A 15,570-nucleotide genomic window follows, 5' to 3' on the forward strand; every position below is an offset into this window, starting at 1 on the left:
CCTTCTGCCTCAGTCTTCCAAGTAGGTAAAACCACAGGTATGTGCCACCACGCCTGTCTAATTTTTAAAAAATTATTATTGTAGAGATGAGTCTCACCATGTTGCTCAGGCTGATCTCGAACTACTGAGCTCAGGCAATCCTCTCACCTCTACCTCCCAAAGTGCTGTGTGTTACAGGCATGAGCCACTGTGCACAGCCTCTAGTGTCTTCTTCTGCTGACCAGTGAGGAACTAAGATACAAAAATTGAGACGCAGGTGGTTGGCAGAGTGAGGGTTTGAACCCACACTGTTGGGCTACAGAGTCTGTCCTCTTGGCCACTAAGTTGTTTTGCATGTGGACAATATTCTTAGAAAAATTTTGGTGTCAACTCTTAAGCTAGAACAGACACTAAGTCAGTATCTAATCTAACTTACTCTTAAGTATTTGCTACAATTAAAATAATTATGATGACTACATAACTCTTCTTTAACAAAAGTAAAATGTGTTCTGCAGGCTAACCATGGCAGTTACTTACAGGTTGTTTCTTAGAAACTCAGTATCCAGTGCTCAGTGTTAGTTCTTAAGAGAGACAGTTGCTGTTGATTGTCTTAATGATTTGACTTATTTGTAATCTTTCCTAGTATTCTTTTGCTATCTAGAAAATAAATGGGTATATTTGGCTTTATTCACTCTGTATTTGTTAACCCCTGAAATGTGTGGCTTTTTATCTAAGTTCATCAGGTGCATCTAAATCTTTCCTTAGGTTTGTCCTGTCACTACTTTGCATGTAGAACCCAACTGTAGTGCTGGCTTTCACTCTGTTTATTTTTTTTGAAAATCCATTCTTTTTGTGCTCAGTGGCACATGCATATATGAAATGTGAGGAAGTTTGCAGACCTAAAACCCCATGTGGGTGGGAGAACCTGCCATCAAGCAATAGGGTGACGGTACAGTGTGGAAAGAAGAATGGGCACTTCCACTGTGTATACTTAGCTAAAATTTTGTTTCTTGCTTTCTTTTTTAAGCAATAGTTTTGTCACTTTATAATTTTTGACAGAATGAAAATATGGGAATGAAGGGACATGCAGTTATTTTCCTGTCAACCCATAGTGATTTTTTGTCTATGATGTTTATGTGGTGCAGTACCCATACACAGATGCCTTTAAGTATTACAGTTTATCCTGCCCTTTTCAAAAATTAATTTATTTTAGAGAATTTACTTACTGTCAATATTACAACTGAACCTCAAGTTTTCAAAACAAGGAAACAGGTACTTGCACTCTAAGTTACTAATCCAAAATAACTTAGAAAAAATGGCATCATAATATAGCTTGAAAAGATTCTTTCTACTTAAATTTATTGTCCCTTGATTATTTCTTTTTCCTTTATATGTAAGAGCCTTGCTGGGTTAATCCTTCCTTTATATATGAAGATGGCTGAAAACACCCTTATAACAAGCAATTGATTTTTTTACACTGAACAATTGTGTGTCAGTTGTGTTCTCAGGTTAGAGATGACTCCACCAAGAGATACTGGATGCTCCCACCTCCTAAATTGCCTCCTAGACATTTTAATAAATGTCTTTCATCTGTGGTTTCCTGATAGTTCAATGTTGAGGTTAAAGGACTTGGGCTTTCTATATATAGTTTTCTTACATCTCCAGTTCTGTACTTGTCATTTATAGTCATCTTTTCTTTCTCCTTCCACTACAAAAACAACTGAATCACAGAAGCATAATATCATATTTTCTGTGAAATGTAAGGAAAGCACACTTTTGACATGTTTGTCATGTACATGATGACTACTGGTTTTGATTCACAGAAGATTCTTTTGATATGCACTAGATACTTGTCTTAGAGAATCAGGTATCTCAAAAAATATGGAGGAGATTGGATATCATCATTTGGCATAATTTTTTCCACGTAATCTGGAATATTATCCCAGCCCAATATGTTACGCTGGCCTGTGATATCCCAAAGATGAGTCAATGTTGAATATTCAGTTAGTGGACACAGCAATCTCTACTATAGGTCCACTTTAAGCTGACTTCAGATCTTAATGCTATCTTCAGAACAAAATTGTTTCCTGATTTATAGGATGCATGCACTGAGAACTGCTTTATCCAAAATCACTAAGCTCCAAGAACACTTGAGAATCTATGGCTTGCCTTCTGGAATTTGGAAATGTACTACTGAGGTAGGTAATAATAATTGTAATAATAACTTTCTCTTAAGTGCTTCTGCCGAAGGGAATCTAACAGCAAAGGAAAGTAGCACACATCTCCGGAGAGACAGAGGGCCTAGCTTGAAACAGCAGTTAATGAGAAGTCTTCTTTTTTTTTGAGTTGGAGTCCCACTCTGTCGCCCAGACTGGAGTGCAGTGGCCGCTCCTGGCCACCGCAGCCTTGACCTGCTGGGCTCCAGCGATCCTTCTGCCTCAGCCTTCCGAGTAGCCGGAATTACAGTCGCACACTACCACGCCCGGCTAATTTTTTGATTTATTGCAGAGATGAGGTCTCGCCGCCCAGGCGGGTCTCGAACCCGTGGGCTGAAGCAATCCACTCACCTCTGCCTCCCAAAGGCGCAGGATTACAGGCTGAGCCACGGAGCCCGGCTATGAGAAGTCTTTTAAGACTTAAGATCTATCTTAAAAATCCTGAGACTTTAGTCTTCCACTTATTATGCACTCATGTTTATTTTACTATAAAATTTTCTGAAACAGATGTACAGAAGAGTATTTGTCTCTAAATTCCATGCTTATCTTTTAGCTTCATGTATCCTCTAAAACACTGTTTAATTCTCCCCAAAAAGATTATTCAGGAGTTTAAGGTCAGACACACATTCTTGTGGGTGAAACAGCAGAGATTTTTCAGTGCAGTCTGTGCCGACAGGATAAAACACAGCAGAAAACATTTCAAACTTTTCATCTAACACCAAAATCTGAAGGTCTCAAACCATTCAGTAATTCATACAGAACTCTGTATGCCTATTAGCTAAAGAATAAAGATTCTTTTCCATGCAACCTATAGAGAAAAGACTTCTCTTTAGGTTTCCAGGTTCTAGTTTGCTGTGATGTTTCATCCTCAGAAAGGTCCTCTTGATGGCGAGTGGGATCAGAAGTCTGGGCTAAAGTGTTCCCACAGCAGCTGAGAACCTCCTGCAGGCAGCACCTCTGGTTAGATAAAGGCCTGATCAGCCCCTGTGGTGCACATGCAGGGGAACACGTTAGCTGCTGCACTGGGCTAGGAGCACTGTGGGTAGACTCTTTTAGGGTATGGCTACTGTCCTATATGCCCATCTGCCTGTGATAGAACACATACCCATCAAGGGCAGCAAACCTGGCTTTAGGTCTCCCTGCCAGAGACTAGCCATATGACTTCAGCCATTTCTTTCACCTTTCCAATCTCAGTTTTTTCAGCAGCAAGGCCATAGGATTGGGTTGTATAGGGTCTCTAATGCTTCCAAGCTCTGCAGTCTGTTGTTCTATAACTTGTTTTGCACACTACTTAAATAAAACTCTTTTTGCTTATTTTTCCATACATGTAGTATTCAACATATAGCATTTCTATCCATGTGTAACCAAACTTGCTAATAACTATCTTTGTCATAATCTACTTTCCTGAAGTGGTCATTGGCAATCATTGTGCTAAAATCACTTAGCTTTTTGAATTTTTGTAAGTAAATAAATATATTGAGTCTGATTATATATAGATATTGAGAACCCCGCCCCCCAAAAAACAGACCATTAGCAGTTTGCATGTAAGAGTGATGCCGACTCGCCTACCCTTTGATTTTACTCAGCCCTGACTTTCACATATTGTACATGGATCTTCTTGCATGGATCTTTCCTCCTGTAGGGAAACCACTGGTTTTCAGCACAGGATAGCTTTACATGGCTACACAAATTTGCTCCTTCCTCTTGCCATTCATAGACATGGGTAAAGAATGGAGAAAAAGGTAGTGCAGATATACTAAGATAAGAAACATAGGCATCATAAAACATGACCAACGAGAAGTAATTAAGTGAAGCTCATCCAAGAGGCATGGTAGCTCCATGAAGATGGTGGTGAGATCGCCACAGCTCTGGCACGAGGATCCTCATTTCCAAAACAATCCAGTGAACCTATTTCTTCCAGTTTTCATATGAACGTACAGGCAAAGGGAAACTGTAAGTTCATATGAGAACTGGAAAAAATATTTTGAGTTACCTGTTGGGATTTCAGAGTTACTGATTAGCAAAGGCTGTTTTGATATATTTAAGATAACTTATTATGTTTGGAAATATTAAACTTGCCAGAGAGTATGAAAACCAGAATTATCTTTTGGAGGGCAGACCCTTGGAGTACACCTGGTATTTGTTACTCCGGATCAATTGATCAACCAAAGTTTTCATCTGAAAGTTTTGAGAAGGTTGTGTCAAGATTTGCAGATGAAACATCCCAAGTTGTGGCAAACAGGGAACTAACTGGTTCTTCCACCACAAAAACACACCTGGCCATACTGCGCTGACTGTTCAGCAGTTTTTGACCAAAAAAAGCAGCATAACCCCCATGCCTCACTCTCCCTAGTCACCTGATCTTTTTCCCTGGATGCAAAAAAGTCCTCAAAGGAAGACATTTTCTGATGTGAAAGTGATGAAGCAAAAAACAACAGACACAATAAAAGGCATAAAAATTGATGAGTTTGCCCAGGCTTGGTGGCTCAGCCTGTAATCTCAGCACTTTGGGAGGCCGAGGCAAGTGGATTGCCTGAGCCCATGTTTTGAGACCAGCCCAGCCAGGTTGGCAAGACCTCATCTCTTCAAAACATAAAAAAATTAGCCAGGCATGGTAGCGCACATCTATGGTTCCAGCTACTTAGAAGGTTGAGGCAGAAGGATCGCCAGAGCCCAGCGGGCTGACACCAGGATGGCCATAAACAGCGTGCCACTGCACTCCAGCCTGGGTGATGGAGTGAGACTCCAACACACACACACAAAAAAAACTGATGAGTTCAAAAACTTTTGAGCAGTGGAAAAAGTGTACTGATGAGTGTATTATGTCAAACAGAGACTATTTTGAAGTTGACTGAAGTTTAAGCATGTAAGAATAAATGCACACTTTTAAATAAATAAACTCCAGGTTTTGGGGGTTCTCTCTCATTTGTGGGGACAGAGAAAGAAGAAAAACATTGAAACATCGTTCTCAGAGATGTGGTCACAGAAGAGGAGGCTGTGAAGTTTGTCAGGGAGAATGTGGGTTTTGAAATACTTGTGTCTGATGAAAGGAAGACTGTAAAATAGCAAGATGAACAGAGAAAGCCGTCCTTCCCTGGTGGAGCAGGAAGAATCACTTCTAACAGGGGCAGAGACATCTTTTGCATCAAGACTGCAGAGAAGGAAAAAGATGGATGAGGGAAGTTTATTGACTTCAACTGTTTCCTTGTGTCCACCCAAACCCATAGGGAGGACTTAAGATGGCATACTGACGGCCCCTAGGGTGCACAACACAACCTCAGCCGTAAGTATCAGATCAGATGAGGCATCATAAACCTCAAGCAGCCAAGTAGATCTGTTTCTTAGCCTTAGATATTGTTTATTTGGTGGGCTTTTTTTTTTCCCTGAAGTTATTTGGAAACTATCTGCACTAGTCTCATTCATTCGTTCAAAGCATATTGATTAAAAATCTGACGTTTACCAGGCACTGTGCCTGGAGGACACCACAGTGAGCAAGTCCTGGAGGACACCACAGTGAGCAAGATAGACGTGACCCTTCCTCATGGGTCTGTAGTGCAGCAGAGAGGCAGAGCAGGGTGATCAAGAAGAGGTGTAGACCCATGAGTCCTGTGGGGCGCTGGCCAAGCCTGCAGCAGTGAGGTCTACTCCAGGACCAATGGAGAGAAAGGTGAGCCGGGAGCAGTGCGGGGAAGAGGAGGGGAGAGGAGAGGATCTCAGGCAGCAGGGATCGATGGTGGTGAAGGGACTGATCCCAAGGAAATAAAAGAAGGTCAGAATGGGGTGGGTGGGGGGCAAGGAGGACATGTGCAAGGACAGTCCAAGAGCATGTTGGGCCAGGTTCCTTGGCTCCATGTCCAAGGTTTGGACTTCATTTGAAATGCAGCAGGATGCCACCCAATGGCCATGAGCGAAGACGTTGCCTGATTTGGTGAGCAGATGTGACACCTTTCCTATTTGTTTTGGGGAATGGGCTGGGCATGGGGAAGGCAAGTCTGGGTGCAGGGAAGTGAGTGCTGATGGAGAGAAATACTGAGAGCCGGAGTGTAAAGACCCAAGTCATCAGCTACCCTTCAGGGGGCTCTGGAGTGCACACTCTGTCACTGGCAGTGACGTCTTAAATGCTCTTCATTGAGTACTACTCAAGACACTGAGAAAGTGGACAACACCCGATGGGCAGCTTGTGCTGAGGCTCACGTGGGTGTCATTTCTGCAACCATGGGTTTGCATTTTATTTCAAACCATGTAATGAACACAGTTTGTCTGAACACAGGCATTTCCGACATCAGCAAACAGGTCCAGGGTTGACTGGGGAGCTGAGAAACTCCTCTCAAGTCACACCAGACCTCTCTATAGGATTCTGCATGACCTTTCCTCCTGCCATAGAGGTTGGTGGCAGGCCACCCCTCTTTCTGCCCTTTTGGCACAGTTTAATTCCAGCTCCCCTGTTCTGCCCTGCTATCACCGACACAACAACCATGTCTTCTGTGTGGTTTTGCATACCTGTAGCCAACTGTCATACTGTCATAGCTCAGTGCCCCTTTGGTCACTGTGACAGGAAAGTGTGTCCTTGGAGGATGTTCCTCTGTGACCAAGGTATAATTGCATCTTGACACACAGGCAAGAAGCCTGGCTCTGTGAACACCTCACTCCACAGAGAGCAAGTAAAGGAGACCCTACCACATGCAGCTGCCTCAGCCACCAAGGGCAGTGGATCTGTTCCACTGTGTCAGGTTCAGTTTTGAGGGTGACAGTGAAACACTACCCATGTGATGCCAGGACAGGCCTCTGGCAGGATGGTCTGGGTTATACAGCAGGTGGATTGCTGACTGCTTTTCCCTGTGCTGCTGGCCCAGCCTCAAGGGAGAGGAGGACAGACAGACACGCAGGGCTGAACCCCTGAGTTTCTCAGTGATACAGTGGGTGAGGAGGCACAGAGGGCAGTGCTGCTGTGGTCAGGGCCTGTCACTTTGTATGGAATCAAGAAGAGAATGGGAGTACCCACAGGTGTTGGAGGAGGCAGGCCTTGGACTTGGCTCTCCTTCGGGTTTGTTGTTGCTGGCGAAGCTTTGCCCTTAGTGGTCACCACTTCCCCCTCTAAGCCTCGGGCCTCATGGTTGAGAAACTCAACAGTGGCCTTGACCTGTCTCCAGGAGTCACCAGGAGAGTAGCCGCTGGGCGTAGGCCTACTGTGGAAATAGCTCACATAAGTGCATGTCATGCCCAGTGCTCCAGCATGTCTCCTGCCAGGGGTGGAGTGCTGATGGCTGCAGCCTGTGAGTGTCCAGGAAGTGCGTTTTGAAGCTTATCATTTGACGGCTAACGGCACTAGGCATGTATTACTAAAGTTGCAAGGGCAGGGCCAAGTAGTCATGGGAAACCTCCTCTCCCCCATGTAAAACCCTTTCAACACTTTGTCCTGGAGTCCCGCACTAACTCCAGCCTCTCTTCTGTGATATTTCTCAGTTAATTAGCGAAGCTATGTGTTATTTAATCAAGTATGCCACATGCTTTCACTTTGATCGATTTAAATGCCTTTGCCATATAGTTTAAGATTTTGTGACTATGTGGCAGTTTTCAAATTGTGGCTGTTTAGCAGATTTGGGATTTATAAGATGACACATGGCAGATTTGCTCAGTGATCTTGCACTTGTGGTCTTGTAAATATGCCATGGGGAAGCAATACTCCTGAAAGAAGCAATTCAATTATCCTGTGTTTGAATGTGAGAAGGAGGGAGGGGAGGAGGGAGAGGCAGGAGTGAGAAGGAGAGGGGGGAAGAAGGGGGGGCAGAGAGGGAGACAGGGAGTGAGAGGAGAAGGGAGAAGGGGAGGGAGAGGAGGAGAAAGAGAACTAGAAAAAGCCTCCACAGAGAGCCCAGATGGGCGACCAGCCAGAGGCAGCACAAGTTGTTAAAACCGGGTCAGAGCTTCCTTGGTGTTGTGCTCCCCTAAGAACAATTTAGTGCTGATTCTTATTTTTTTTTCCAGATACACAAGGTAAGTCTGTGTTCTGTGTATGAGTTTACTAAGTTCTTAGAGGAGTTTGTTAATTTATAACTTAACGTAAATCCAGAACCAAAAGCCAAATTTCTGTATATGCCTAAAACATTCAGTGATGTGTAACAGTTTTCGAACAAAGGTGGTGTTGAACTTGAGATTACCAATAATTAAGTGAACATGAAGAAATGTAAAATTATTATGCAGCGAATAAAGTACTCATAGGAGGATGTGCAACTGTGGATTTATTTAGAACATTTAAATAGCCAAGTATGATTAACTTTAAAGCTAGACTTACAGGATTTTAAAGCTGGATTCGAAGTTATCCTTAAACTCATTAGCCCCAAACCCTACATCTTCATGGTATCACAAAGCTGTGTTTTTCTTTTTTCTTTTTTTTTAAGTGGGATTTATTAAGAGGACAGAAAAGCTCCCACAGTGGGAGGGGACCCGACGGGGTTGCCCATGTTTTTCTTTAAAGCAACTTTATTTCTATTAAAAATGCTGTCAGCTGTATTACACACAAATAACACTATTATGTAGAATTGCATGCAAATACTTTTTATAGGAGCATTTCTTTTGGAAACTCAGAAGCATGTTTACTTTGCATTTTGAAATTATAAATGACATGTTATGTTTAGGCGCCAAAAATTTTGTCTTTCAATTTGTTGTGTTGGGTCAAGGACCAGGGAAATGTAAATTTTTACATCAAAAAGAAACATATATGCTAAGAATTTAATGAAATTTCAAAAATAGATTATTTTGTGCTTTCAGGCGATCTATAGGGAAGAGTATGGCCTGGTAGTTTTTCCAGTTCATTTTCTTACTTATGTGCTGATGTCACAGTCTAGCTTAAGTGGAAAGTGTGCTATTGTCATTGCTGGAGTTTATTCCAGAGCTGTCCTGAGAACTGTTGTTGTGAAAGAACAATCTTGCACATAAGTGTTCAAAACAGTGCTGTTCTCCAAAGACTAGACATGTAATCTGTGTGGAACATCGTATTTATCGGTAGCTTCTTTTCTGCTTCTTTCTAAAAGGAACCTAATCCAAAATCTAGTGGAGGACCCTTTTGCAAGTGGAGGATTTTTATAAATCTTCCAAGAAGAGGCTTCTGTATATTGCTTGTGTTTTGTTTAAACTTTTATTTTACATTCTGAGCAATGCTTATGTAAAATTAATTACTAATTTTAGTTTCATTGAGTATTTAACTTCAGAAGCAGGGTATGTCCCTGGAATAAAGGCACAAGAATATTTGGGATGGCTGTGATACATCTGTAATTTATATATTTCTGGCCCATAATTCCCCATTTAGTTTCAGTCATTTGTCTTAAAAGGAATCTTGACCTCTGTTTGGTTGGTTGCCATCCCTGTACTTAGCTAAGAGAAGTGTCCTCCTGCCTCTTGTCTGTGTTGGTTGTTTCTAGGCAGCAAGAAATTATTTTTCTACCTATGTAACACATTTTTTTCTCCCTCACACTGTAAACTTGGCATAAGCCCAACAGTACAGAATCACTGTTGTCTGGGATTTTTTTTTTTTTTTTTTTTTTAGCTGATGAGCCAATTAATAAGAACCAGTTTGGACCTCTATCAAGATACACAGTTAATGCTCTAGGTTTTAGACACAGATTCAATCACCAACTCAGTAAACATGCGCTGAACAGCATTCTCCACAAAATGCTTGGACAGGTGAACAGAGAGAGAGAGATGGATATACTGTGAACTCAGATGGCAAGTTTCATAGACAGGAGAGATTCTATCAGGAGTTTATCACAATGATATAAGTGTCTTCACACAGTAGTTCATAGCCAATTGCAAATTTATTTATCAGGAAATAATCAATATAGGAGTTGAGAGAGCAGTATCACCACAGTTTATGCTGGTCAGACTAGGTTGTAAAAAGAGATGCTTTAAGGTGGTCTTAAGCATCGGTAGGGAATAGCCAGAAGGGACACCCCAAAGTGAGTAAGACTTTGAGAGCAGAGGTTTGGAGGCAGAAGTATCAGCTCTTGCAGAAGAAGCAAGATGTAACCAGCTGGGTTGGAGCAGAAGGTTGGTATTGGGAAGAAGAAGCAGTAAATGTGGCAAAGTTGGTGGGAATCAAAGAGGGAGCACAGACAACAGCACACCAGACTGCAGGAAAACAGGAGCCCCACATACCATCTCTGTGACAATCTGCCATGGTGGTACCAAGCTAACTGATGTGGTAATAATCCAACATGGGGAGACCAATTCAAGTAAAGGAGGAATAGGTAGAGGAAATGAGACAGTAAGAGTGACTGTCATGTCAACCAGACAAGCAGAATCTGTAGGATATGGGTATGAAGAGATGTATCACCAGGAACTGGCTTATATGATGGTGGGTGTGGGCCAGGCACATCTGACCCCAGGTAGGGTCACGAGGGGAGGGAAGGGAGACCTCAGGGGGGTGGCTGAAGCTGCAGTCTGAGGAGGATTCTTTCCTTCATCACAGAAGCTTCAACTCTGCTATTATGGGCTTTCAACTGATTGAATCAGGACCACCCAGATTATCTGAAGCAATCTTCCTTAGTAAAGTCAACTGATTATGGACTGTAATCTCATCTACAAAGTATCTTCACAGCAACACCCAGATTTGTGTTTGGTTGAAACCTCGGATTAACTGGGAAATGTAGCATAGCCAAGTTGACACAGCAGAGAACCCACAGTTGTCAACACTACAGTGCTGGCAGGATTTCTAGGTGGAAGTGGCCAGAATTCTACCAGAACTTAACATCTGGAAGTCATGAAATTGATTGGGCTTAGAGACACTGCCATAGGAGAGAGAGATATACATAAAGATGATAACAACATAGATTTAAGGAGATTCTCAAAGGAGACTGTAGATCTTCTGCCTCAAAGATAAATTCTTGACAGGAACCTCTGTGAAGGAGCAGAGGAAAGAAGAGTCCACTAAGTGATGAAGGAAGCCATGACAGTATATGGCCTTAGTCGCCCCTTTCTGAGTCACACTTTCTCACTGCCTCTCAAGATTCCCAGTAGGACAGTGAGCATTGCTGCTGTCCTCCTGTACAGAGGATCTTGTTGCCAGAGATTCAAACAGAATTTTCCCTAAGGAAAAGTCAGTTGTTTTGTTGTGAACTTTGGAAGTGCAATTTAAGCAAGACAGAGAAGAAAGACTCCAAATGGCTGGTATGTCAAGGCATAGTAGGTAACTGCATTGGAGGCATCGCTGTCAGATTAACTGCATGAAGGGGCCTGTGGGGCCACTGCCCCCAGCCCAGATTTCAAGTCTCTCCTCCGTGGGAAGTTCTTTAACCCACCCAGCAGAGGTACAGCCTTCGTCCACGCCCTAACCCTTACTTGGATATATTTTATACCTCTGAACCTACTGAAATAGAGTCACTCATATGTGTTTCTCCCTGCCTGGTCATAAGTTCTTTTCATTGTGAATCTACACTGTCTATAACAAAACCACTTGTGTGCTCAGTAGATACTTGGGAGATGAAGGTGGGTATTTCTGCACATGTGTAAGAAAACACATAGTATGTGGCAGGCAGACTGTACATGTTTACAAGCAGTTTGTTGAAAAAGACATGTTGAGAGTACAGTTAGAATGAGGTGGAGAAAAGGAGGGAGGGTGTCACGGGGTGAGAGGCTGGCAGGTGGGGGGCAGAGAGGGAGCTACTCCTAGTGCAGAGGAAGGAGAGCTCTGGTGTGGATAAGGATGGAATCATGAGGGGAGTGGGGGAATCTGTCTTCCTGAGAAAGAAGGGCACATGGATAGGAGCAGAAATGGGCTTTTTCCTAAAAAGATGAAACTTTTTATATGAAAAACTTGAAATTTTAAAATCGTGTTTGCCAACTTTGGGCAAAAGCATTTAAGGTGCTTATACCAGTGAAGGCTGTTGTTCCTCTTCTCTTTCTTTTCTGTGTGTGTGTGTGTGTGTGTGTGTGTGTGTGTGTGTGTGTGTGTGTGTGTCTTCGTGTCTTTGTGTCTATATGTGTGTCTCATGTGTCTGTCTATGTGTGTCTCTATGTGTGTGTGTCTGAGTATGTCTCTGTATGTATGTCTCTGTGTGTTTGTGTATCTGTGTGTATCTGTATGTGTGTCTTTGAATTTGTGTGTCTGTGTCTATGTGTCTGTGTGTCTCTGTATGTATATCTCTGTGTGTCTGTCTGTGTGTCTCTGTATATATGTCTCTGTGTGTCAGTACATATATGTCTTTGTGTATATATGCATGTGTTTCTCTGTGTGTCTGTGTATGTGTCTGTGTGTGTGTCTCTATGTGTCTGGTCTCTGCATCTATGTCTCTGTGTGTGTATGTCTCTGTATGTACATCCCTGTGTATCTGTATGAGTGTTTTCATGTGTATGTGTGCCTCTGTGTGTCCGTGTATGTGTCTGTATGTGTGTATGTGTGTCTGTATGTCTTTGTATCTGTGTGTCTGTATGTGTATCTCTGTGTCCCTATGTGTTTCTGTGTGTTTGTCTGTGTGTGTGTATGCGTGTCTCTGTGTGTCTGGTCTCTGCATCTGTGTCTCTGTACGTATATATCTCTGTATGTATGTCTCTGTGTATGTGTGTGTGTGTTTGTTTGTATGTGTGTGTGTGTGCCTCTGTGTGTCCATGTATGTGCCTGTATGTGTGTATGTGTGTCTTTGTGTTTGTATGTCTTTGTGTCTGCGTGTCTGTAGGTGTGTCTCTGTGTCCCTATGTGTCTCTGTGTGTTTATCTGTGTGTGTGTGTCTTTATGTGTGCCTCTGTGTATCTTTGTGTGTGTGCGCACATGCAGTGGTCCAAAGGATCTGATATGGGTGGTTGTTACACAAATGTGTTTAATTGAGATTTCACCTCCCTGTAATTTCTCCATTCATATGCTATTCTAGGGTTAATTACAAGCGCTTGTGAGTCAACATATGTGTCTTAGAAAAGGTTTATGGCTTATTATTTTGGTGAACTTTAATTAAAATGTTAAAATAAGAGTATCCTCCTGGAGAGACATGATTTCTGCACATGCCTAGACATGTAACACCAATGCTCAGCCTGCTATTCCATTCCATAGAGCACTGTTATGACACCTTAATGAAGATTTGGACCTTTACCTACACGTGAATTACACGGTTCCATGTGCATCTGCACATGTGTTTGAAGTGTAATACAGGTGCTCTCAAAGGTCGACTGAATTCTCTCCTAAGGACACCAGAAAGCTGGAAGGAGTCAGGAGTCAAGAGTCAAAGACCAGAATTAGGAGGAGAGAGGTATATTCTGTGGAGGTCACATCCTGAAGCACTGGCAGAACCCAGCAAATTGGGTGTAAATGGATGAGCCTTAGCACTCATCCACCTGATGAGTGCCTCATAAAGGACAAATCCTTGAGGAATTTGGAGCTAGAATTCCTGTGCCTGAGTTCTGATTCTGCCATTTCCTGTCTGTGGTTTTGGGAAATCATTTGACCTCTCACATCTTTGGTTTCATCATCAACCAGTTGAAAACATTTTTCCAATGGTGGAATTCATTTTTCTTTTTTGAATCAACCTGCTGGGTTCTGACAATCCTTCCACCTCAGCCTTCCAAGTAGCCAGACGTGCACTATGACGGCCAGCTAAATTTTTGTATTTATTGTAAAGATGAGGTCTCACCAAGTTGCCCAGGCTGGTCTCAAGCCTACGGGCACAGGCAATCCACTTGCCTCAGCCTCCCAAAATGCTGGGATTACAGGTGGAATTCTTTATGAGCACAGTTACTACACTTGGACTTGCAGTCTATCCAGGAAGCCGTGTGGATTTCTTGGGCCCACAGCAGTCAGGGTGTGGAGTGTTTGGTTGAAGATGGCAGTCCTAACTCAGCTGTTCTGACAGGAGCTAAAACTTCTGGGCCAGGATTCTGAGCTTTGTGGTTCTGACGCCAGTGTGAAATTCCAGGTCAGAGCAGACCACACAGCCAGAAGTGTGTGTTGGTGACAACGACTTTCCATCTCAATATTACTATGTGATATCCTTAGAGAAAATATAAAGGCTACAGCATCTCATTCCACAGTTGAAACCTGCGGCATGTGTTCCCATGGTATCTCACTTTTACAAAATTAACCTGATTTCCTATCCAAATTGTCTGGTGTACTCCTGAGATCATTCTGTTTACCTGTATCTGGCAGGGTTCCATCTCTTTTTTTAAAGTTATCTTGTGTTTAACTTAGCAAATGGTAGGTGAAACTTTTAAGTCCATGAAAATAATCTTTTTTCCCAGATTGATTTGGAACTTGACTGCTTATTTTCTTTCCAAAATTTATGAACGTATATTTTGTTGGAAAATAAATAGCTGAAGTCAACTTACAAAGAACTGAGGGGACCAGGAAGAGGCACTGCTTTTCTTCCTTCTGTACTTCTTTAGGGCAATTTCAAGCAGCAGGCTTCAGAAACAGATTTGCAAACAGAATCTTCCTGTCTCTGAGAAGAACAGAGCTAAGAGTGACTTCTCTGGACTATGTCTAATCCACAGTGACCAAGTTGGGACATTGTCCCATTGTTGGGACATCATCTGCCACCATGGCCAGGCTGCACCACCTGCTATGTAACAAGTCACTGAGGTAGAGAAAGTCTGAAGTCCTGGAGGTTAGACTTGGTTTGTGAAATTTCGAACAAGTGGAGTGTGACAGTGTGTGTTCTCTGTGAAACAAATAGTCCTGGAATAAAGGACACAGTCTACTGCTTTCATAATAACACGTTCTTCTTTAAACAAGGTGGAAATTGGCGTTTTATCATCGTAAAAGTCAGAGATTTAAGAGTGGGAGGAGTCAGGCTCTGATTTCTGCCAGCTAAGAATGTTGTCCCACCATGCCTTGGAGCCTTTAGGCAGAGTCAGAGTCAAGCACTTATTTCAAAGTCCCTGTGCTAAGTTTCAGATCTGTTCTATTCTAAAATGGAACTGTTTAACCCAATTATCATTTGCATTTCAGGGTTTTCAGATCAATGTTTATTTTTAGTTCTGCTTTAATATCGTGTAAACCTCAAAATACATTAAGTAAAGTACTGAATATCCTTATAGATTAACCTCTTTCAGGCTTGTTTTTAGCTTATAAAGTAGTGTTTCCTCCTCAGGAGAAGTTGTCAACCCCACGGTCTTAGCCACACTCGTTGGTGCCCGCTTGTTGACATGTCACCAAACCAGAACCACACATTTCGCTAATTAGCACTGAGGGCATCCCCTACTCCTCCAACCATCAAGACATCATTTACAGTAAAGTTGTTAGGCCAAGCCCTGAGAGCAGAATCTGGAAAGAAGAAGGGAATAACCAGCTATGCTGAGAACATCACACGAGAGTTAGTAATACACGCACTATTCCTCTCTCATTTTGCTGACATTTCAGTCTCTTCTTAGATGTCTGCTTAGGCGTGTTCCTTGTTCT

The 15,570-nt window shown here is 42.5% G+C and overlaps 1 protein-coding gene across 34 annotated transcripts in view; it reads left to right on the forward strand.

The window, feature by feature from the left end:
* The window catches only part of RIMS1 (regulating synaptic membrane exocytosis 1), a 192,377-nt gene that overhangs the window by 145,690 nt on the left and 31,117 nt on the right, over window positions 1–15,570 (forward strand). The window contains exon 1 of one of the 34 annotated variants that reach the window (XM_021710016.1): window positions 8,080–8,189. The exons of the other annotated variants lie outside the window; for them this stretch is intronic. The gene's annotated coding sequence lies outside the window, so the exon portion shown is untranslated. Of the gene's footprint in view, window positions 1–8,079; window positions 8,190–15,570 lie in introns of those variants that run through there. 34 annotated transcript variants of the gene reach the window in all.

The sequence above is a fragment of the Carlito syrichta genome, unplaced genomic scaffold, assembly GCF_000164805.1.
Source record: "Carlito syrichta isolate Samal-C Ts95f unplaced genomic scaffold, Tarsius_syrichta-2.0.1 Scaffold74859, whole genome shotgun sequence".
Taxonomy (NCBI): Eukaryota; Metazoa; Chordata; class Mammalia; order Primates; family Tarsiidae; genus Carlito; species Carlito syrichta.